This window comes from Corvus cornix, chromosome 7 (assembly GCF_000738735.6).
Source record: "Corvus cornix cornix isolate S_Up_H32 chromosome 7, ASM73873v5, whole genome shotgun sequence".
Classification (NCBI taxonomy): Eukaryota; Metazoa; Chordata; class Aves; order Passeriformes; family Corvidae; genus Corvus; species Corvus cornix.
The window spans coordinates 14,093,433-14,101,104 of NC_046337.1; positions in this window are offsets into that span (position 1 = coordinate 14,093,433).

A 7,672-nucleotide genomic window follows, 5' to 3' on the forward strand; every position below is an offset into this window, starting at 1 on the left:
CAGAGATCTTGTTTGCAGAAATACACTGCAAATCTGATCTTTAGAGTGGATTGTTATACAACCTTTTCACTGCCTCAAAACAAAGAAAGATACAATCCTGTAGCAGTCTGCAATGTACTCAATGTGAAATATCTGAGCATTAGCAGAACTTGCTCTGCAAAGGTAGATCTTTTGGGAGCTTGTGGGACCATCTGAGCTATCAGTAATCTGGAGCAGCCTGGCAAAACACAGATTCACAATTGCTACTAAGATGGTTTATCACAGTTTTCTACTGAAATTTTTTAAGTTCAACACACCCATTAGTATGAAAATTGGACTCACTCACATCTGCTCAAAAGCAGGCTGGGGCCAAGCTGAAAGGCATCCTGTGCATTACACCTCTGCTTGGAAACTAAGGCTTATTGGTAAAGTCCATTTTGCTACAGAAAAGAAATGTGAAGAGAAAACTTCCCTCCTGAAAGTCCCTACATGTCCTCTGCCAGTTACACACACAGTAAACCCTTCAAAGAACAAAAAAAGTTCATACCTTCTCCTAGGAAAATGCTCAAGAACGGTAGGCTTTAGTTCATATTTGCTTTTTTCTCCCGCATCTTTTTTTACAGTTAACATATTAAAATTAGAACTGGAAATGTAAACAACATTTATTCTCAAACAGAGCAGAGATTTGAGAATATTGTCGAAGTCAGTTCATAAATTCAAACAAGTCCCTTAAATTTTATTAGCATTATTTAGGTCTTGTGTGTGCATCTATATCATCACACTTGAGCCATAGGGCCTCACACTTGATTGTAACACTTTTAGAATGATTTGTCATGTGACCCAGCAAAAAAATTCCTTGTGGTGATAATTTAGACACCCTTTCCTTTGCCCTTATTCCTGTAAGGACTTTACTCCTTGCTTCCTACTAAGCAGACAATGTAGCACAGAGGTGTTAGTCTTATGCCAGGACATGGGAGTTTCCAATGCCTCTGAAGTGGCCGTGGCCCTGGGAAATTGGGAAAGGACTTGAGAGAAAGAGGGCAGAGACTCATTCTTCTCTTTTAAAAGTGCAGCCACAAGGCCTGGCACACAGCATGCTCAGATCCTCTGAGATGGGATGCAGTGCTACCAGGGCTTTAGAGGAAGGGGACGGCTTTGAAATATGTGGGAAAGCAGGCCCCCTGTGTTACCAGTGTCAAATAGAGCACTGTTCTCAGCAGGCAGGTAATGAGATCACACCACATTGAAAGTCAATGAAGACTTTGAAGTTCTGACTTTACAAAGACAAACTGGTTCTTACATTTTTTGCCTTTCCCAAGCTAGCAGTTCTGGCAGACACCTGAAAAGAAATGGTAACTAGATGCAGAGTAAATATAAACAATTACTGTGTTTTACCCCTGTGTTATCCCAGTGGTACTTGGCATTTTAAGAGTTTAAAGTTTAATTACATTTTTGCTGTTGGTACATTGGATAGCCATTCACCTATGAAGAAAAGCATCTGAGAGGGTTTCAAGCTCATTTAAAACACTCAGAAGCAAAAACTGCTGAAGCGTGTGAGGCTGGCTCTGTGTTTTGATGTGCTATAGAATAATGCAAGGAATTGTTTATACATTCCCTAAGTGGTGCATTTTCATTGTGTTTTCAGCTAACTTGCAAACTCCACTGGTCCCATCTCAGAAAAGCTCTCTCCACACTTGTTAATGCTTCAAGTAATATGCTCAATTTTTCCTTGCCCCATAGCACTATTGTGTGGAAAGACATACTTGAAAGTCTGCCCAGATTGCAATGTTACAAGAAAGGGGGAAAGAGATAATCGAGAATATTTCAGTCACTCCATTGCTCCCAGAATTTCTTATTTATTCAGATTACCCACTCCCAGCTTCCTCCAATCACCTTGGTTTTTGATGCCTTTCCTGCCATTACCTCACAAGACAGGAGCTGGGGACCCTTCACCTTGAATATCTTTGAATGTGCTCATCAGTAAGGAACACCCATTACAACATTAAGCTCCAAAGGTCATAATGTGCTCCTCACAAAAGCCTGACAGGGTAGGCTGTTCTGACGGACAGAAATGGCCATGTAGAAGGCAGCTTTTGATCTTCATCAGGTGGGCAAGGAGCCAGGGAATGGCCCTCACCAGAATCAGTGCAGAGGTTTCTGACTTGCCTGGTTACATCCTGAGTCCCACCACCCTCATGTGTTTGCCTCCTCCATCTCTCTCATGCTGTCCTGAGCATCCACCTGCTGCCAGGGGCACGGAGCCCCTGCTGTGCTCAGCTCCAGCAGCCTGTGCTCCGGAGTAGGGGAATTGATTTAGCTAACACACGTCTGAAAACACAGCTTCTTCTGCTGTGGTAAATCAACACAGCGCCACGGGATCGGAACAATAAAACACGTAGCAAGCTGGGGGTCTATTTCCTCTGCCTGAAGGGTGCTCCATCATGCCAAGATATGATTACTACAGCCCCACACCAGCAATCTCCTCCATTTCTCAGGTCCAGCCTCAGTAGTTGGGTATAGGAGTGCATAGCTGTTTGTTTTAATCTAATCACTATTTATTTTCAGTTATCCAGGAAAATGAGAAAATCTTTCGCATACACAAAGCCCTGTATTTCTTTACCTCTAGCTCTGAGTGGGCTGGTTGCAGAAAGACAGGACCTGCCACACAGGCTCTAATTTGAGGAAAAGGTGGAAAATACATTAGCGGGCAACAAAAGCATTTTAAAAAGCATAAAGAAGCAGAGGGAAATATATGATCAAAGAGAAACTGCTAAAAAGATGGTTTAAAATTTCTTATTCATACATGTATACACATATGACTATATTTATATACGTAGTTGCTGTGTACTTATGTATAAAAATATGCATGTATGTACAGAAAATGCCTCCCTCACCACTTGTGGGCTTCACCAGAAAACCCATTATTCTCATTCTAATCTGTGAGGGAAGTACATAGCCTGGCATGATTTTTCAGAGAAAGAAGGGGGAGCATTTAATGATGCTGACTCCTACACTGCCTCCTGCCACTTTCAGTGAGGCCTTTTTCCTCACTCGAAGCTGTCCAAAGGATTCACACATGCACACATGCTTAAATCTTTGCTCAGATGCTTGAATGATTGTTCTGGCCAGCAGTTACCCTCTCAGTCACAGGGAAAGCTTGTCTTTCACCAGCAGACTTTGTGAGAAGCCTTTGGACTTCCTCACTGTTGTTTCACGTTACTTTTTCTTATTTAGCTGCAGAAAATTGTTTAAGAGAAGTCCAGCTCCCCACAGTGCCTTTCAAAAACATTTCAAATGTGCCTTACTGGGCTGAGACAGCTGTTTTTCTCTTCTTAGGAAAAGAAAAAAAAAAAAAAAAAGAGAGAGAGAAAGACAGAGAGAGAGTCCTTTTGCTCCTTTTTTTTCCACCCTACAGACTCTCTTTTAAAAGGCACATGTGTTTCCATTTCTGACCAAGGTTTCACAGCAGGAAGACAGCATCTGTCCTACCACCAGCAGCCTCCAAGCCTCAGTCTGCAGCCTTTCCCTTCCACATGGAAAGGCTGCAGAGCTTAAGGCATTACCTCCGTTTCTCTCTGCAGTAGCTGAGGACAAATCCCAGGGTAGCATCACACCATGTTGCTCCTTGTCACTGAGGAAGAGAGGTTACAAGGACACTTTAATTTCAAGATCACAAAGTCAAGTGTACCATGCTTGAACCAGGACCAGTTGTTGTCGACTCTTTGGAAACCTCTCTGGCAAATCATGGTGCCTGGGCTCCTAATCCATACATCCTAAGCCACACCATGACTCCACGTGCTCCTGCAGAACTGCTCCAGAGAAACACCCAGGGTGAGGGGACCACAGTGACCACCTGCACTTCTGAGCTGGACAGTCCTACCAGGTCCTGACTCAGGGACCCACTAGGCATCAACACAAAGTTTCTCACAGCTTTGCAGAAGAAATCGGGTTGTCTGCAAGACTGAGTTGTGTGCAGGCCACCTGGACCTTGGGCAGGGCTGGATTAGACTGTGGCAGCTATTCAGGCTGCTGAACCTGAAAACATTTACAGAACCAGGAATCTATCACCTCACACAGGGCTACCAGGTTGATGAGCAAGCTATCTTCCTGCTATCCAGCTTTCTTTTCTGAGGACTCACTTATCACTGGTGTGGGATGTCCCCAGCTCACACCAGGGAGAAGAAACTCTCAATAATTATGGTTTACTCAATTAACCTTTTGGACTCAGCTCTAATGGGGCTACTGCTGACATCAAGAAAAGGGATAAGGGGTGTTGTGGGATCAAAGCTTGCTAAACCAAGGGCCAGATGAGTAGAATTTTAAGGCATTGGAAAATGATACCAAATATGATTTATAATCATAGTTGTTACAGAGCAGATCCAATGAAAAAAAAAATAAAACTCCTTTGACAGAAATAAAGGCAGCTACAAAATAACCTTTCTGAGGCACTAGAATTCCCAAATCTATACTGCAATGCTGCAATGAAATAGTTTTCTGCAAAGCCAATGCTGCAGTCCATTGGCTAGGTCATGCACATGAGCTGAACTGTAACTCTGGGATCTAACAGCATCAGTCACTTCTGTCAGAGCAGTGTTAGTAGTTGTGAAGCAGGAACCAGGATCTGATCTCTGCAAAGGGACACAGACAAGTTCGGTCAATATATTATTTGCTGTGTCTACACTGACAGCTGGATTGGATCCAAGCCCCCTGGCCACCCTCTGATTTACTGGAGACTTTTAGCAACTGCATTTCTGCTTTATCTCAGTGGTGAGCCAGAATTAGCAAGTCCTGCTGAGATCCCCAAAAAAGGGTTGCGGTAGGTCAGAGCAGCTGTAGCCATGGGGAGAAAATGGCAGGTTTCTGTCAGTGTCCAGTCAGGGATTGTGTCAGCTCTGTGGGAACATTTTCCTAAGATAATCTAGGTAAACATCTCATTAAGACTCTTTCCTCTTGGCCATCAGTGGATACTCACTTTCTCATCTTCTCAGAGAAACTCCTATACTGGATTGCTATAGGACCAACATCAAGTTCAGCTACATCGTTCCTGCAGAGACCTGTCTTGGTTCATCATGTCAAAGTCAGCGTGGCTCCCTGCAGGCTATCACATCCTCTGGTTTGGAAAAAGACAGCACAGAGCCAGGGCGGCAAGAAAAGAGATATGTCTTAGAAAGTCCTCCCTAAGCTTAAGTAAAAGACAGCGAGCTGTGAACCCACCCAAGGGACACTCAGACCATATCATACTCAAAGCTCAGGCTCTAAATCAGGCTGGAGCAGAACATGATGTTGATGATCAGTACATTATTACACAGCAGCTGGGCTATGATAATTGTACTCCTCCTTAGCCTTGGTAACATCCCAGATAATACAGCATGGCTTATCCCCAGGAAAAAGAAAGCTTACACCATGCTGCTCCGGTCTCAGAGTAAAACCATGTGAACAGAGGGGCAGTCAGCAGTGCCCAACTGCCTCCCAGTAACACACTGAGCCACTTTAATTTGGAAAACTGTCTAAGCCCCACATTTCATGGTATTTATTTTAATACACATGCTGGAGGCTGTTTCTCATGTTAGGCTGTGTAGCTCAGGGCTGTTCTGTGGTCTCTTGTGGAGCACAGTTTGTTACAGTTCCTGTGTAGGTGCTGAGGAGGATCACAAGCACTACCCTCCATGCCAGGGAGACATGCACCACTCCTCTCAGCCCATCTCACCAGCCTCTCCAATTGTACAGGAGTGATCCCTGTGCTGTTTTATACATTTTAAAGTCCATTAAGGCTGACACTTATGCAAATGTAAGTGTCTCATCCTTATTAAAAGGGATGTTTAACTTTGAGCTGTTACAAGAAGAATATATGTGTGCTGTAGCCATCCAGGAGCCTCTTGCACCTTCTGCCTGCTGAGACAAATGGGTCATTTCAAGCAGCCACCCATCTTCTTCCCTGTGAGACCATGAGCTGTCGGCACAAGGGGCTGAGGAAAGCCAGAGCCATACTGACACCGACCGACTTGTTCTATGCCCGCACCAAGGAAGGTTGGACAGACATTTTAATCTTCATTAGCACAAAGCCCTGCATCTGAAAAGGAAAATCAAGCACAAGGAAAAGGCAGAAGAAGCCGGAAAAATTAACACAGGGCCTCCTTCCCACCCCTGTCTTTTCATATGAGGAAAGGATACTCAGGACTGTAAACGGAGCCCCCACTTGTGAGAAATGCTGAGATGTGCAATGTTCCTCCATGCTCTGCCTCTCACAGATGCCACTAAATGATAGCCATGGAAAGCTAAGCTGTCATCCCTTTCCTGGAGTGATTTCCAGCTACTTTGCCTACATGTGTCACTCAGGGACATGGTTGGCAGTGTTAGGCTGATGACTGGACTTCCAGCCTAAACAGTTCTATAGCTGTATTTGGTCACATTGCACTGTTTGTTAAGTGACCTCAGACACCTTTTCAAAAGGTGGCTCCTAGCATTGACATCCTTGCAGAGAGAGAGCAAATTGAAATGTATCATGGTGAGGGACCTTACCTGTGGTTCCAGGGATTAGGAGTAATTGAAGATGGTTTTAAAGCCTCAGATTAATTCAGGCTGCATAGTCCAGGCTGGTGCTAGGTAGCTGCTGGCACTGTCAGCTTTTGTTCCTGCAAGGAAATAATTATTTGATCATGAGATTTCTCATACACATATATCTAGCATGTACACATGGAATTAGTTATAACTGCCTCAATTCTAAGCCACATGAAGTCATTAAAATTCATTCCAATTAATGGCAATGAGCCATAAACAAACCCAGCACCTGCAAGCCAGAGAGAAATCAGCAGTTACAATACTTTACATATGTCACCCTACCTTGGAAATTTTGCTGGAGCTTTAATGTGCAGGCTGTGAATTGAAAATGAGGATTTCTCTGTGTAGACAGATCTTTCCAGCTAAGGAGTTGAGAAGATTAGGGAAGCTAGTGCCCAATTAACCTCATTGTGGCACTCTGCATGCAGCTGGTCCAGAACTACCTGTTTGCACCAGTTTGGAAATCTGTCCTTCATCTTATAGCTGAGGAAAGTGAAGCACAGAAGAAAAGGCACAATGGCACTAGAATTGGTCTCCTCTGAGTCCCACCTCTAGGAAGAACATGCACACAGTTTTTGATCTGATCAGGGTTGAACAGGAGGCAGAGTCTGCAGTCCCACTAGCCCACACTGCTTCATCAGGGAGCTGGGAGACAGGAGTATCCTAGAAAGTTGTCTACCAAAAGCAGGAACATGCTGATGGCGAGAACAGCTGCTGACGTCCAGCTACAGCTGCTAACCTCTGCCAGAGACCTCCATCAAACATTTACAGCCCTCTGTGTAGGGAAGAGAGCTTGAAAGCACAAGAGCACACAGGTTATTTTCAAGAGCCCAAAACATCACAACCTCTGCCAGCTCTGCTTCTGCGCTAGAGGAGATAGAGCTGAGTCCCCTCCACAAAACCATTTCCCTTCCAAGGGTGCTCCACAGCTCTAGAAAGATTTACTCATGTGGTCTTCACTTCAGTCTCACACACAGGAATATGCAAATTGCAATGAAAGTACCTTTTCTTTGTGTCACACATAATCTGGGCTGATGGAGCTTCTGGGGCAGGAGGCAAGAAAAAAAAGAAAAGATAAAAGCTTCTGAAATTCATGTGAACTATTTCCCGTGCTTTTGTAATGCAGCAACCCTTC